This window comes from Bombina bombina, chromosome 7, assembly GCF_027579735.1.
Source record: "Bombina bombina isolate aBomBom1 chromosome 7, aBomBom1.pri, whole genome shotgun sequence".
Classification (NCBI taxonomy): Eukaryota; Metazoa; Chordata; class Amphibia; order Anura; family Bombinatoridae; genus Bombina; species Bombina bombina.
This window is the reverse complement of record NC_069505.1, coordinates 573,459,960-573,476,067: the sequence shown is the minus strand read 5'-3', so window position 1 is coordinate 573,476,067 and position 16,108 is coordinate 573,459,960.

Here is a 16,108-nt window from a genome sequence, read left to right as displayed (position 1 = left end):
CTAATAAATAATCCCTGCAATTAACAGCTACAGTGTGCCTTTTCATCAATAAACCCTTCAAGTGCCAGCTGCAGTGGGTCTTCTCATTAATAAAAACTGCAAGTGCCAGCTACAGTGTGCCTTCTCATCACTAATCCCTGCAAGTGCCAGCTGCAGTGCACCTTCTCATCACTAATCCCTGCAAGTGCCAGCTGCAGTGTGCCTTCTCATCAATAAACCCTGCAAGTACCAGCTACAGCGTGCCTTCTCATCAATAATCCCTGCAAGTGTCAGCTACAGTGTGCCTTCTGAAAAATAATCCCTGCAAGTGCCATCTGCAGTAGGCCTTCTCATCACTAATCCCTACAAGTGCCAGCTACTGTGTGTCTTCTCATCACTTATCCATGCAAGTGCCATCTGTGGTGTACCTTCTCATCACTAATCCCTGTAAGTGTCAGCTACAGTGTGTATTCCCATCACTAATCCCTGTAAGTGTCAGTGACAGTGTGTCTCCTCATCACTAATCCCTGTAAGTGTCAGCAATAGTGTGTCTTCTCATCAATAAACCCTGCAAGTGTCAGCTGCAGTGTGCCTTCTCATCACTAATCCATGTAAGTGCCATCTGCGGTGTACCTTCTCGTCACTAATCCCTGTAAGTGTCAGCTACAATGTGTCTTCCCATCACTAATCCCTGTAAGTGTCAGTGACAGTGTATCTTCTCATCACTAATCCCTGTAAGTGTCAGATACAGTGTGCCTTCTCATCAATAAACCATGCAAGTGCCAGCTGCAGTTTGTCTTCTAATAAATAATCCCTGCAATTAACAGCTACAGTGTGCCTTTTCATCAATAAACCCTTCAAGTGCCAGCTGCAGTGGGTCTTCTCATTAATAAAAACTGCAAGTGCCAGCTACAGTGTGCCTTCTCATCACTAATCACTGCAAGTGCCAGCTGCAGTGTACCTTCTCATCACTAATCCCTGCAAGTGCCAGCTGCAGTGTGCCTTCTCATCAATAAACCCTGCAAGTACCAGCTACAGCGTGCCTTCTCATCAATAATCCCTGCAAGTGTCAGCTACAGTGTGCCTTCTGAAAAATAATCCCTGCAAGTGCCATCTGCAGTGGGCCTTCTCATCACTAATCCCTACAAGTGCCAGCTACTGTGTGTCTTCACATCACTTATCCATGCAAGTGCCATCTGCGGTATACCTTCTCATCACTAATCCCTGTAAGTGTCAGCTACAGTGTGTATTCCCATCACTAATCCCTGTAAGTGTCAGTGACAGTGTGTCTCCTCATCACTAATCCCTGTAAGTGTCAGCTATAGTGTGTCTTCTCATCAATAAACCCTGCAAGTGTCAAATACAATGTGCCTTCTCATCAATAAACCCTGCAAATGCCAGCTACAGTGTGCCTTCTCAACACTAAACCCTGCAAGTGTCAGCTACAGTGTGTCTTCTTAAAAATAATCCCTGCAAATGTCAGCTACAGTGTGTCTTCCCATCACTAATCCCTGTAAATGTCAACTACAGTGTGCTTTCTCATCACTAATCCATGTAAGTGTCAACTATAGTGTGTCTTCCATTCACTAATCCCTGTAAGTGTCAGCTAAAGTATGTCTTCCCATCACTAATCCATGTAAATGTTAGCTACAGTGTGTCTTCCCATCATTAATCCCTGTGTCAACTACAGTGTGTCTTTCCATCACTAATCCATGTAAGTGTTAGCTACAGTGTGTCTTCCCATCACTAATCAAAGTAACTGCCAGATACAGTCTGTCTTCTCATCAATAATCCCTGTAAGTGTCAGCTACAGTGTGTCTTCCCATCACTAATCCCTGTAAGTGTCAGCTACAATGTGTCTTCCCATCACTAATCCCTGTAAATTTCAGCTACAGTGTGTCTTCCCATCACTAATCCCTATAAGTGTCAGCTACAGTGTGCTATCTCATCATTAATTCCTGTGTCAGGTACAGTGTGTCTTCCCGTCACTAATCAAAGTAAGTGCCAGCTACTGTATGTCTTCCCATCACTAATCCCTGTAAGTGTCAGCTACAATATGTCTTCCCATCACTAATCCCTGTAAATGCCAACTATAGTGTGCCTTCTCATCAATAATCCCTGCAAGTGCCAGCTACAGTGTGCCTTCTCATTACTAACCCCTGTAAGTGTCAGCTACAGTGTGCCTTACCATCACTAATCTCAGTAAGTATCAACTACAATATGTCTTCTCATCACTAATCCCTGCAAGTATCAGTTACAGTGTGTCTTCTCATCAATAATCCCTGTAAGTGTCAGCTACAGTATGTCTTCCCATCACTAATCCCTGTAAGTGTCAGCTACAATATGTCTTCTCATCAATAATCCCTGTAAGTGTCAGCTACAGTGTGCCTTCTCATCACTAATCCCTGTAAATGTCAGCTACAGTGTGTCTTCCCATCACTAATCCCTGTAAGTGCCAGCTACAGTGTGTCTTCTCATTAATAAACCCTGCAAGTGCCAGCTACAGTGTGCCTTCTCATCAATAAACCCTACAAGTGTCAACTACAGTGTGTCTTCTGATAAATAATCCCTGCAAGTGCCATCTGCAGTGTGCCTTCTCATCACTAATCTCTGTAAATGCCAGCTACAGTGTGTCTTCTCATCACTAATCCCTGTAAGTGTTAGCTACAGTGTGTCTTCTCATAAATAATCCCTGTAAGTGTCAGCTACAGTGTGTCTTCCCATCACTAATCCCTGTGTCAGCTACACTGTGTCTTCTCATCACTAATCCCTGTAAATGCCAGCTACAGTGTGCTTTCTCATCACTAATCCCTGTAAATGCCAGCTACAGTGTGCTTTCTCATCACTAATCCATGTAAGTGTCAGCTACAGTGTGTCTTCCCATCACTAATCCCTGTAAGTGTCAGCTACAGTGTGTCTTCCCATCACTAATCCCTGTAAGTGTCAGCTACAGTGTGTCTTCTCATCACTTATCCCTGTAAGTGTCAGCTACAGTGTGTCTTCTCATCACTTATCCCTGCAAGTGCCAGCTACAGTGTGCTTACTCATCACTAATCCCTGTAAGTGTCAACTACAGCGTGTCTTCTTATCACTTATCCCTGCAAGTGCCAGCTACAGTGTGCTTACTCATCACTAATCCCTGTAAGTGTCAGCTACAGTGTGTCTTCCCATCACTAATCAAAGTAACTGCCAGCTACAGTGTGTCTTCTCATCAATAATCCATGTACGTGTCAGCTACAGTGTGTCTTCCCATCACTAATCCCTGTAAATGCCAGCTACAGTGTGTCTTCTCATCAATAAACCCTGCAAGTGCCAGCTACAGTGTGCCTTCTCATCAATAAACCCTGCAAGTGCCAGCTACAGTGTTTCTTCTCATCAATAAACCCTGCAAGTGTCAACTACAGTGTGCCTTCTGATAAATAATCCATGCACGTGCCATCTGCAGTGTGCTTTCTCATCGCTAATCTCTGTAAGTGTCAGCTTTAGTGTATCTTCCCATAACTAATCCCTGTAAGTGTTAACTACAGTGTGTCTTCTCATCACTAATCCCTGTGTCAGCTACAGTGTGCTTTCTCATCACTAATCCCTCTGTCAGTTACAGTGTGTCTTTCCATTACTAATCCCTATAAGTGTCAGCTACAGTGTGTCTTCCCATCACTAATCCCTGTAAATGTCAGCTACAGTGTGTCTTCCCATCACTAATCCCTTTAAGTGTCAGCTACAGTGTGTCTTCCCATCACTAATCCCTGTAAATGTCAGCTACAGTGTGTCTTCCCATCACTAATCCCTGTAAGTGTCAGCTACAGTGTGTCTTCTCATCACTTATCCCTGTAAGTGCCAGCTACAGTGTGCTATCTCATCATTAATCCCTGTGTCAGGTACAGTGTGTCTTCCCATCACTAATCAAAGTAAGTGCCAGCTACTGTGTGTCCTCTCATCAATAATCCCTGTAAGTGTCAGCTACAGTGTGTCTTCCCATCACTAATCCCTGTAAATTTCAGCTACAATATGTCTTCCCATCACTAATCCCTGTAAATGGCAGATAGAGTGTGTCTTCTCATCAATAAACCCTACAAGTGCCAGCTACAGTGTGTCTTCCCATCACTAATCTTTGTAAATGCCAGCTATAGTGTGCCTTCTCATCAATAATCCCAGCAAGGGCCAGCTACAGTGTGCCTTCTCATTACTAATCCCTGTGTCAGCTACAGTGTGCCTTCCAATCACTAATCTCAGTAAGTATCAGCTACAGTGTGTCTTCTCATCAATAATCCCTGTAAGTGTAAGATACAATGTGTCTTCCCATCACTAATCCCTGTAAGTGTCAGCTACAGTGTGTCTTCCCATCACTAATCCCTGTAAATGTCAGCTACAGTGTGTCTTCCCATCACTAATCCCTGTAAGTGCCAGCTACAGTGTGTCTACTCATCAATAAACCCTGCAAGTGCCAGCTACAGTGTGCCTTCTCAGCAATAAACCCTACAAGTGTCAACTACAGTGTGCCTTCTGATAAATAGTCCCTGCAAGGGCCATCTGCAGTGTTCTTTCTCATCGCTAATCTCTGTAAATGTCAGCTACAGTGTGTCTTCTCATCACTAATCCCTGTAAATGTCAGCTACAGTGTGTCTTCCCATCACTAATCCCTGTGTCATCTACACTGTGTCTTCTCATCACTAATCCCTGTAAATGCCAGCTACAGTGTGCTTTCTCATCACTAATCCATGTAAGTGTCAGCTACAGTGTGTTTTCCCATCATTAATCCCTGTAAATGCCAGCTACAGTGTGCTTTCTCATCCCTAATCCATGTAAGTGTCAGCTACAGTGTGTCTTCTCATCACTAATCCCTGTGTCAGCTACAGTGTGCTTTCTCATCACTAATCCCTCTAACTGTCAGTTACAGTGTGTCTTTCCATCACTAATCCCTGTAAATGTCAGCTACAGTGTGTCTTCCCATCACTAATCCCTTTAAGTGTCAGCTACAGTGTGTCTTCCCATCACTAATCCCTGTAAATGTCAGCTACAGTGTGTCTTCCCATCACTAATCCCTGTAAATGTCAGCTACAGTGTGTCTTCCCATCACTAATCCCTGTAAGTGTCAGCTACAGTGTGTCTTCTCATCACTTATCCCTGTAAGTGCCAGCTACAGTGTGCTATCTCATCATTAATCCCTGTGTCAGGTACAGTGTGTCTTCCCATCACTAATCAAAGTAAGTGCCAGCTACTGTGTGTCCTCTCATCAATAATCCCTGTAAGTGTCAGCTACAGTGTGTCTTCCCATCACTAATCCCTGTAAATTTCAGCTACAATATGTCTTCCCATCACGAATCCCTGTAAATGGCAGATAGAGTGTGTCTTCTCATCAATAAACCCTACAAGTGCCAGCTACAGTGTGTCTTCCCATCACTAATCCTTGTAAATGCCAGCTATAGTGTGCCTTCTCATCAATAATCCCAGCAAGGTCCAGCTACAGTGTGCCTTCTCATTACTAATCCCTGTAAGTGTCAGCTACAGTGTGCCTTCCAATCACTAATCTCAGTATCAGCTACAGTGTGTCTTCTCATCAATAATCCCTGTAAGTGTCAGATACAATGTGTCTTCCCATCACTAATCCCTGTAAGTGTCAGCTACAGTGTGTCTTCCCATCACTAATCCCTGTAAATGTCAGCTACAGTGTGTCTTCCCATCACTAATCCCTGTAAGTGCCAGCTACAGTGTGTCTACTCATCAATAAACCCTGCAAGTGCCAGCTACAGTGTGCCTTCTCAGCAATAAACCCTACAAGTGTCAACTACAGTGTGCCTTCTGATAAATAGTCCCTGCAAGGGCCATCTGCAGTGTTCTTTCTCATCACTAATCCCTGTAAGTGTCAACTACAGCGTGTCTTCTTATCACTTATCCCTGCAAGTGCCAGCTACAGTGTGCTTACTCATCACTAATCCCTGTAAGTGTCAGCTACAGTGTGTCTTCCCATCACTAATCAAAGTAACTGCCAGCTACAGTGTGTCTTCTCATCAATAATCCATGTACGTGTCAGCTACAGTGTGTCTTCCCATCACTAATCCCTGTAAATGCCAGCTACAGTGTGTCTTCTCATCAATAAACCCTGCAAGTGCCAGCTACAGTGTGCCTTCTCATCAATAAACCCTGCAAGTGCCAGCTACAGTGTTTCTTCTCATCAATAAACCCTGCAAGTGTCAACTACAGTGTGCCTTCTGATAAATAATCCATGCACGTGCCATCTGCAGTGTGCTTTCTCATCGCTAATCTCTGTAAGTGTCAGCTTTAGTGTATCTTCCCATAACTAATCCCTGTAAGTGTTAACTACAGTGTGTCTTCTCATCACTAATCCCTGTGTCAGCTACAGTGTGCTTTCTCATCACTAATCCCTCTGTCAGTTACAGTGTGTCTTTCCATTACTAATCCCTATAAGTGTCAGCTACAGTGTGTCTTCCCATCACTAATCCCTGTAAATGTCAGCTACAGTGTGTCTTCCCATCACTAATCCCTTTAAGTGTCAGCTACAGTGTGTCTTCCCATCACTAATCCCTGTAAATGTCAGCTACAGTGTGTCTTCCCATCACTAATCCCTGTAAGTGTCAGCTACAGTGTGTCTTCTCATCACTTATCCCTGTAAGTGCCAGCTACAGTGTGCTATCTCATCATTAATCCCTGTGTCAGGTACAGTGTGTCTTCCCATCACTAATCAAAGTAAGTGCCAGCTACTGTGTGTCCTCTCATCAATAATCCCTGTAAGTGTCAGCTACAGTGTGTCTTCCCATCACTAATCCCTGTAAATTTCAGCTACAATATGTCTTCCCATCACTAATCCCTGTAAATGGCAGATAGAGTGTGTCTTCTCATCAATAAACCCTACAAGTGCCAGCTACAGTGTGTCTTCCCATCACTAATCCTTGTAAATGCCAGCTATAGTGTGCCTTCTCATCAATAATCCCAGCAAGGGCCAGCTACAGTGTGCCTTCTCATTACTAATCCCTGTGTCAGCTACAGTGTGCCTTCCAATCACTAATCTCAGTAAGTATCAGCTACAGTGTGTCTTCTCATCAATAATCCCTGTAAGTGTCAGATACAATGTGTCTTCCCATCACTAATCCCTGTAAGTGTCAGCTACAGTGTGTCTTCCCATCACTAATCCCTGTAAATGTCAGCTACAGTGTGTCTTCCCATCACTAATCCCTGTAAGTGCCAGCTACAGTGTGTCTACTCATCAATAAACCCTGCAAGTGCCAGCTACAGTGTGCCTTCTCAGCAATAAACCCTACAAGTGTCAACTACAGTGTGCCTTCTGATAAATAGTCCCTGCAAGGGCCATCTGCAGTGTTCTTTCTCATCGCTAATCTCTGTAAATGTCAGCTACAGTGTGTCTTCTCATCACTAATCCCTGTAAATGTCAGCTACAGTGTGTCTTCCCATCACTAATCCCTGTGTCATCTACACTGTGTCTTCTCATCACTAATCCCTGTAAATGCCAGCTACAGTGTGCTTTCTCATCACTAATCCATGTAAGTGTCAGCTACAGTGTGTTTTCCCATCATTAATCCCTGTAAATGCCAGCTACAATGTGCTTTCTCATCCCTAATCCATGTAAGTGTCAGCTACAGTGTGTCTTCTCATCACTAATCCCTGTGTCAGCTACAGTGTGCTTTCTCATCACTAATCCCTCTAACTGTCAGTTACAGTGTGTCTTTCCATCACTAATCCCTGTAAATGTCAGCTACAGTGTGTCTTCCCATCACTAATCCCTTTAAGTGTCAGCTACAGTGTGTCTTCCCATCACTAATCCCTGTAAATGTCAGCTACAGTGTGTCTTCCCATCACTAATCCCTGTAAATGTCAGCTACAGTGTGTCTTCCCATCACTAATCCCTGTAAGTGTCAGCTACAGTGTGTCTTCTCATCACTTATCCCTGTAAGTGCCAGCTACAGTGTGCTATCTCATCATTAATCCCTGTGTCAGGTACAGTGTGTCTTCCCATCACTAATCAAAGTAAGTGCCAGCTACTGTGTGTCCTCTCATCAATAATCCCTGTAAGTGTCAGCTACAGTGTGTCTTCCCATCACTAATCCCTGTAAATTTCAGCTACAATATGTCTTCCCATCACTAATCCCTGTAAATGGCAGATAGAGTGTGTCTTCTCATCAATAAACCCTACAAGTGCCAGCTACAGTGTGTCTTCCCATCACTAATCCTTGTAAATGCCAGCTATAGTGTGCCTTCTCATCAATAATCCCAGCAAGGGCCAGCTACAGTGTGCCTTCTCATTACTAATCCCTGTAAGTGTCAGCTACAGTGTGCCTTCCAATCACTAATCTCAGTATCAGCTACAGTGTGTCTTCTCATCAATAATCCCTGTAAGTGTCAGATACAATGTGTCTTCCCATCACTAATCCCTGTAAGTGTCAGCTACAGTGTGTCTTCCCATCACTAATCCCTGTAAATGTCAGCTACAGTGTGTCTTCCCATCACTAATCCCTGTAAGTGCCAGCTACAGTGTGTCTACTCATCAATAAACCCTGCAAGTGCCAGCTACAGTGTGCCTTCTCAGCAATAAACCCTACAAGTGTCAACTACAGTGTGCCTTCTGATAAATAGTCCCTGCAAGGGCCATCTGCAGTGTTCTTTCTCATCGCTAATCTCTGTAAGTGTCAGCTACAGTGTGTCTTCTCATCACTAATCCCTGTAAATGTCAGCTACAGTGTGTCTTCCCATCACTAATCCCTGTGTCATCTACACTGTGTCTTCTCATCACTAATCCCTGTAAATGCCAGCTACAGTGTGCTTTCTCATCACTAATCCATGTAAGTGTCAGCTACAGTGTGTTTTCCCATCATTAATCCCTGTAAATGCCAGCTACAGTGTGCTTTCTCATCACTAATCCATGTAAGTGTCAGCTACAGTGTGTCTTCCCATTACTAATCCCTGTAACTGTCAGCTACAATGTGTCTTCCCATCACTAATCCCTGTAAGTGTCAGCTACAGTGTGTCTTCTCATCACTAATCCCTGTAAATGCCAGCTACAGTGTGTCTTCCCATCACTAATCCCTGTAAATGTCAGCTACAGTGTGTCTTCTCATCAGTTATCCCTGCAAGTGCCAGCTACAGTGTGATTTCTCATCAATAATCCCTGTAAGTGTCAGCTACAGTGTGTCTTCCCATCACTAATCAAAGTAAGTGCCAGCTACTGTGTGTCTTCTCATCAATAATGCCTGTAAGTGTCAGCTACAGTGTGTCTTCCCATCACTAATCCCTGTAAATGTCAACTACAATGTGTCTTCCCATCACTAATCCCTGTAAGTGGCAGATACAGTGTGTCTTCTCATCAATAAACTTTACAAGTGCCAGCTACAGTGTCTCTTCCATCACAAATCCCTGTAAATGCAAGCTATAGTGTGCCTTCCATCACTAATCCCTGTAAGTGTCAGCTACAATGTGTCTTTCCATCACTAATCCCTGTAAGTGGCAGATACAGTGTGTCTTCCCATCACTAATCAAATGTACTGCCAGCTACAGTGTGTCTTCTCATCAATAATCCCTGTAAGTGTCAGCTACAGTGTGTCCTCCCATCACTAATCCCTGTAAGTGTCAGCTACAGTGTGTCTTCCCATCACTAATCAAAGTAAGTGCCAGCTACTGTGTGTCTTCTCATTAATAATGCCTGTAAGTGTCAGCTACAATGTGTCCTCCCATCACTAATCCCTGTAAGTGTCAGCTACAGTGTGTCTTCCCATCACTAATCAAAGTAAGTGCCAGCTACAGTGTGTCTTCCCATCACTAATTCCTGTAAGTGTCAGCTACAATGTGTCTTCCCATCACTAATCCCTGTAAGTGGCAGATACAGTGTGTCTTCTCATCAATAAACTTTACAAGTGCCAGCTACAGTGTGTCTTCCATCACTAATCCCTGTAAATGCCAGCTATAGTGTGCCTTCCATCACTAATCCCTGTAAATGCCAGCTATAGTGTGCCTTCTCATCAATAATCCCTGCAAGTGCCAGCTAGTGTGCCTTCCTATCACTAATCTCAGTAAGTATCAGCTACAGTGTGTCTTCTCATCACTAATCCCTGCAAGTATCAGCTACAGTGTGTCTTCTCATAAATAATCCCTGTAAGTGTGAGCTACAGTGTGTCTTCTCATCAATAAACCCTTTAAGTGTCAGATACAGTGTGTCTTCCCATCACTAATCCCTGTAAATGCCAGCTATAGTGTGTCTTCCCATTACTAATCCCTGTAACTGCCAGCTACAGTGTGTCTTCTCATCAATAAACCCTGCAAGTGCCAGCTACAGTGTGTCTTCTCATCAATAAACCCTACATTTGTCAACTACAGTGTGCCTTCTCTTTAATACACCCTACAATTGTCAACTACAGTGTGCCTTCTGATAAATAATCCATGCTAGTGCCATCTGCAGTGTTCTTTCTCATCGTTAATCTCTGTAAGTGTCAGCTATAGTGTATCTTCCCATAACTAATCCCTGTAAGTGTTAGCTACAGTGTGTCTTCTCATCACTAATCCCTGTGTCAGCTACACTGTGCTTTCTCATCACTAATCCCTGTAACTATCAGTTACAGTGTGTCTTCCCATCAGTAATCCCTGCAAGTGCCAGCTATAGTGGGTTCTCATCACTAATCAATGCAAGTGCCAGCTACAGTGTGCTTTCTATCACTAATCCCTGTAAAATGTCAGCTACAGTGTGTCTTCTCATCACTTCTTCTTTTTCTCTTTTTTTATTTTGCCCAAAAAAGAAACAGTTGACAATAAGTTTTCCAAAACAGAAGCAAATAAGATAACAGCATGCATCCCCAAGTAGACAAAAATAAAAGGCAAAATACAATATTGATTAAGTACCTCGTTAATACAAACTGTAATCTCATGAATTGTAAGATCTGATAGACAACTTCGGCGGATAGAAATTCACACCCTTGCCAATTAAAAAGAACCAGTTCTATCATGGCATATTTTCTTTATACATAAAACCCTGAACAAATCTGCGGGGTCCTAGAGTGCTATATTCTCCATACCCTAACCAACACACACTCAGAAAGAGAGAAAGAAAAAAACCAAAAAAAACCCCGAACACCCCCCCCCCCTACTAGCCTCCTCCACATTCTCTCAGGCAAACTGCCACTCGCCTCTTAAATTAGCTTCCAATATATAGAGAGAGTTCTTAAAAGGTTGAAGGACCAATTTTTGAGTTTCCTGTTCTAGTGATTTGATGAATATACCCCATTTATTAAAAAAAACTTGATATTATTATCTAACTGTGCCTGTACTGAGGCTTGTTCTAGGAACATTTGATGTGTTATCCCATTTTTGAATTCGGAAAATTTAGGTTCTTTACTAGACTGCCAATATTTTAATATAAGTTTCCTACCAATCAGAACTGCTGTATTTATTAATAAGTAATTAGAGCCTACTTCTTCCTGGGTCACCAGGAAAAATACTGCATGTTTATTTACTTGGAAGTACTGATTTGAAATTTTAGTGGCCCAGAATGAGATTTTCCCACAGAATCTTTGAATTACTGGACAAAGCCAAAAGAGATGGGTCATGTCTGCTGCATAATATTTACATTTGCTACAGACTATCTTCTCATACTGTTTATCCCATCGGGCCTGCCAGCTGGGTGTTTAATAACATTGATACAGAATCTTTACCTGTTGTTCTTTAAAATATTCTCCTCTCATCGCCCTTGCCACCCTATCTCCTGAGTTCTTTATTAAATCTAATTCTTGTAGGTTTTTACATAATGAATCCCATTTTAGTTCCAAATATCTCTTATTGCTTTGTTGTTGAGAGGTGAGTAAAGCATAATATGAATGCGAGATAGAGAATTTTCCCACCTGAAACAAGCTGATTATCTGCCTGAGTGTATCATTGTCCCATTCTATTGCCTTTATTTTCTTACACTGTTCAGCATAATGGCGTATTTGTAAATAAGAAAAGAAAAGGCGATTTGACATATTATATTCTGATTTACATTCGTTAAAAGTTTTAATCGAGTTATCTTCTCTTTTAAGCAGCTGCGAGATATAATTAATCCCTAAATCTAACCAGGCATTGAATCTGGCGGAGTCATATCCTTCCTCGAATTCAGGGTTGCCTCTAATTGTTAAAAAGGGTGACCCTCTATAATTTTTCCCAAGTCTGGAACAGAATTGACGCCAGGCCCGTATTAGTTGATCTATAATTAACATCTCCCTTATTTCTTTGGGGATTAATTTCGGGGGCATGTGCGTTAGTGCTTTAAGAGCATAAGGAGCTACTAAAGCTCCTTCAATTTCAGGCAAGGAAAAGTGTCCCTTATCAGAAAACCAGTCCCAGACAAATTTTAAATTGGAGGCAATATTATATCATTCCAAATCAGGTAGAGCCATACCTGCAGCCTCTTTCCTTGCACATAGACGTTTGAGCGCTATTCTAGGCTTTTTTTTTTCCAGATGAATTGTGTTATTAGTTTATTGATTAACAGCCGATCTTTCCTCAGTAATAGAAGTGGAAGGGCCTGGAAGATATAGATAAATTTGGGAAGAGAGATCATTTTTATTAAATGTATTCGACCTATAAGAGATAAGGGCAAGTTCTTCCATCTTTCTAGATCTTCCTTAAATGATGCAATAGCTGGTACAAAATTTAGACTGTACCATCTCTTGGAATTAGATGCAAGTTTTATCCCTAAATATGTGATGTAATCTTTGGCCACCTTAAAAGGAATTTCTGGAGAGCTTTTCAGTTTGATAAGCCACATGAGTTCCGATTTTTCTTTATTAATTGCAAAGCCAGCAAAGGCCATAATTATAGGCAAGTTATAATTGAGGTTTTGAACAAAAATAAGAAGATCATCTGCGTATATAGCTTGAATTATTCTATGACCTTCGATGTTAATCCCTAGCAGTTTTTGCCTAAAAAATATTGCCAGAGGCTCTAAAGCTTCTAAAGTGTCTTCTCATCACTAATCCCTGTAAGTGTCAGATACAGTGTGTCTTCTCATCACTAATCCCTGCAAGTGCCAGCTACAGTGTGCTTTCTCATCATTAATTCCTGTGTCAGATACAGTGTGTCTTCCCAACACTAATCCCTGTAAGTGCCAGCTACAGTGTGTCTTCTCATCAATAAACCCTGCAGGTGCCAGCTACAGTGTGCTTTCTCATTACTAATCCCTGTGTCAGCTACAGTGTGTCTTCCCATCACTAATCCCTGTAAGTGTCAGCTACAGTGTGTCATCTCATTACTAATCCCTGCAAGTGCCAGCTATAGTGTGTCTTCTCATCAATAATCCCTGCAAGTGCTAGCTATAATGTGCCTTCTCATTAATAATCCCTGCAAGTGCCGGCTATAGTGTGCCTTCTCATTACTAGTCCCTGTGTCAGCTACAGTGAGTCTTCTCATCACTAATCCCTGCAAGTGCCAGCTATAGTGTGTCTTCTCATCAATAATCCCTGCAAGTGCTAGCTATAATGTGCCTTCTCATTAATAATCCCTGCAAGTGCCAGCTATAGTGTGCCTTCTCATTACTAGTCCCTGCAAGTACCAGATACAGTGTGCCTTCTCATCAATAATCCCTGCATGTGCCAGCTATAGTGTGCCTTCTCATCAATAATCCCTGCAAGTGTCAGATACATTGTGCCTTCTCATCAATAATCCCTCCATGTGCCAGCTATAGTGTGCCTTCTCATTACTAGTCCCTGCAAGTGCCAGATACAGTGTGCCTTCTCATCAATAATCCCTGAATGTGCCAGCTATAGTTTGCCCTTTCATTACTTATCCCTGCAAGTGCCAGATACAGTGTGCCTTCTCATTACTTATCCCTGCAAATGCCAGCTACAGTGTGCCTTCTCATCAATAATCCCTGCAAGTGTCAGTTACATTGTGCCTTCTCATCAATAATCCCTCCATGTGCCAGCTATAGTGTGCCTTCTCATTACTTATCCCTGTAAGTGCCAGCTACAGTGTGCCTTCTCATCAATAATCTCTGCTAGTGTCAGCTACAGTGTGCCTTCTCATTACTAATCCCTGTAAATGTCAGCTACAGTGTGCCTTCCCATCACTAATCTCAGTAAGTATCAGCTACAGTGTGCCTTCTTATCACTAATCCCTGCAAGTATCAGCTGTGTGTCTTCTCATAAATAATCCCTGTAAGTGTCAGCTACAGTGTGTCTTCCCATTACTAATCCCTGTAAGTGCCAGCTACAGTGTATCTTCTCACCAATAAACCCTGCAAGTGCCAGCTACAGTATTCCTTCTCTTTAATAAACCCTACCAGTGTCAACTACAGTGTGCCTTCTCATTACTAATCCCTGTAAATGTCAACTACAGTGTGCCTTCTCATTACTAATCCCTGTAAATGTCAACTACAGTGTGCCTTCTCATTACTAATCCCTGTAAATGTCAACTACAGTGTGCCTTCTGATAAATAATCCATGCAAGTGCCATTTGCAGTGTTCTTTCTCATCGTTAATCTCTGTAAGTGTCAGCTATAGTGTATCTTCCCATAACTAATCCATGTAAGTGTCAGCTACAGTGTGTCTTCTCATCACTAATCCCTGTAAGTGTCAGATACAGTGTGTCTTCTCATCACTAATCCCTGTAACTGTCAGTTACAGTGTATCTTTTCATTACTAATCCTTATAAGTGTCAGCTACAGTGTGTCTTCCCATCACTAATCCCTGTAAATGTCAGCTACAGTGTGTCTTCCCATCACTAATCCCTGCAAGTGCCAGCTACAGTGTGTCTTCCCATCACTAATCCCTGTAAATGTCAGCTACAGTGTGTCTTCCCATCACTAATCCCTGCAAGTGCCAGCTACAGTGTGTCTTCCCATCACTAATCCCTGTAAATGTCAGCTACAGTGTGTCTTCCCATCACTAATCCCTTTAAGTGTCAGCTACAGTGTGTCTTCCCATCACTAATCCCTGTAAATGTCAGCTACAGTGTGTCTTCCCATCACTAATCCCTGCAAGTGCCAGCTACAGTGTGTCTTCCCATCACTAATCCCTGTAAGTATCAGCTACAGTGTGTCTTCTCATCACTTATCCCTGTAAGTGCCAGCTACAGTGTGCTATCTCATCATTAATCCCTGTGTCAGGTACAGTGTGTCGTCCCATCACTAAGTGCCAACTATAGTGTACTTTCTCATTACTAATCCCTGCAAGTGCTAGCTATAATGTGCCTTCTCATCAATAATCCCTGCAAGTGCTTGCTATAATGTGCCTTCTCATCAATAATCCCTGTAAATGTCAGCTACAGTGTGTCTTCCCATCACGAATCCCTGTAAATGTCAGCTACAGTGTGTCTTCCCATCACTAATCCCTGTAAATGTCAGCTACAGTGTGTCTTCTCATCAATAAACCCTGCAAGTGCCAGCTACAATGTGCCTTCTAATCAATAATCCCTGCAAGTGTCAGTTACATTGTGCCTTCTCATCAATAATCCCTCCATGTGCCAGCTATAGTGTGCCTTCTCATTACTTATCCCTGCAAGTGCCAGCTACAGTGTGCCTTCTCTTCAATAATCCCTGCATGTGCCAGCTATAGTGTGCCTTCTCATCAACAATCCCTGCAAGTGCTAGCTACAATGTGCCTTCTCATCAATAATCCCTGCAAGTGTCATCTGCAGTGTGCCTTTTCATTACTAATCCTTGCAAATTCCAGCTGCAGTGTGCCTTCTCATCAATAATCCCTGCAAGTGCCAGCTATTGTGTGTCTTCCCATCACCAATCCCTGTAAATGTCAGATACAGTGTGCCTTCTCATCAATAATCCCTGCAAGTGCCATCTGCAGTGTGCCTTCTCATTACTAATACTTGCAAGTGCCAGCTACAGTGTGCCTCCTCATTACTAATCCCTGCAAGTGCCAGCTGCAGTGTGCATTCTCATCAATAATCCCTGCAAGTGCCAGCTTCAGTGTGCCTTCTCATCACTAACCCCTGCAAGTGCCAGCTAATGTGTGTCTTCCCATTACTAATCCCTGTAAATGTCAGTGACAGTGTGTCTTCTCATTACTAATTCCTGTAAGGGTCAGCTACAGTGTGCCTTCTCATCAGTGCCTGTTAACAAAAAAGGTGTCTAACTCATCAGTAGTGAGAAATATGTATGAAGCAAAGATGTTAAAAAAAAGAT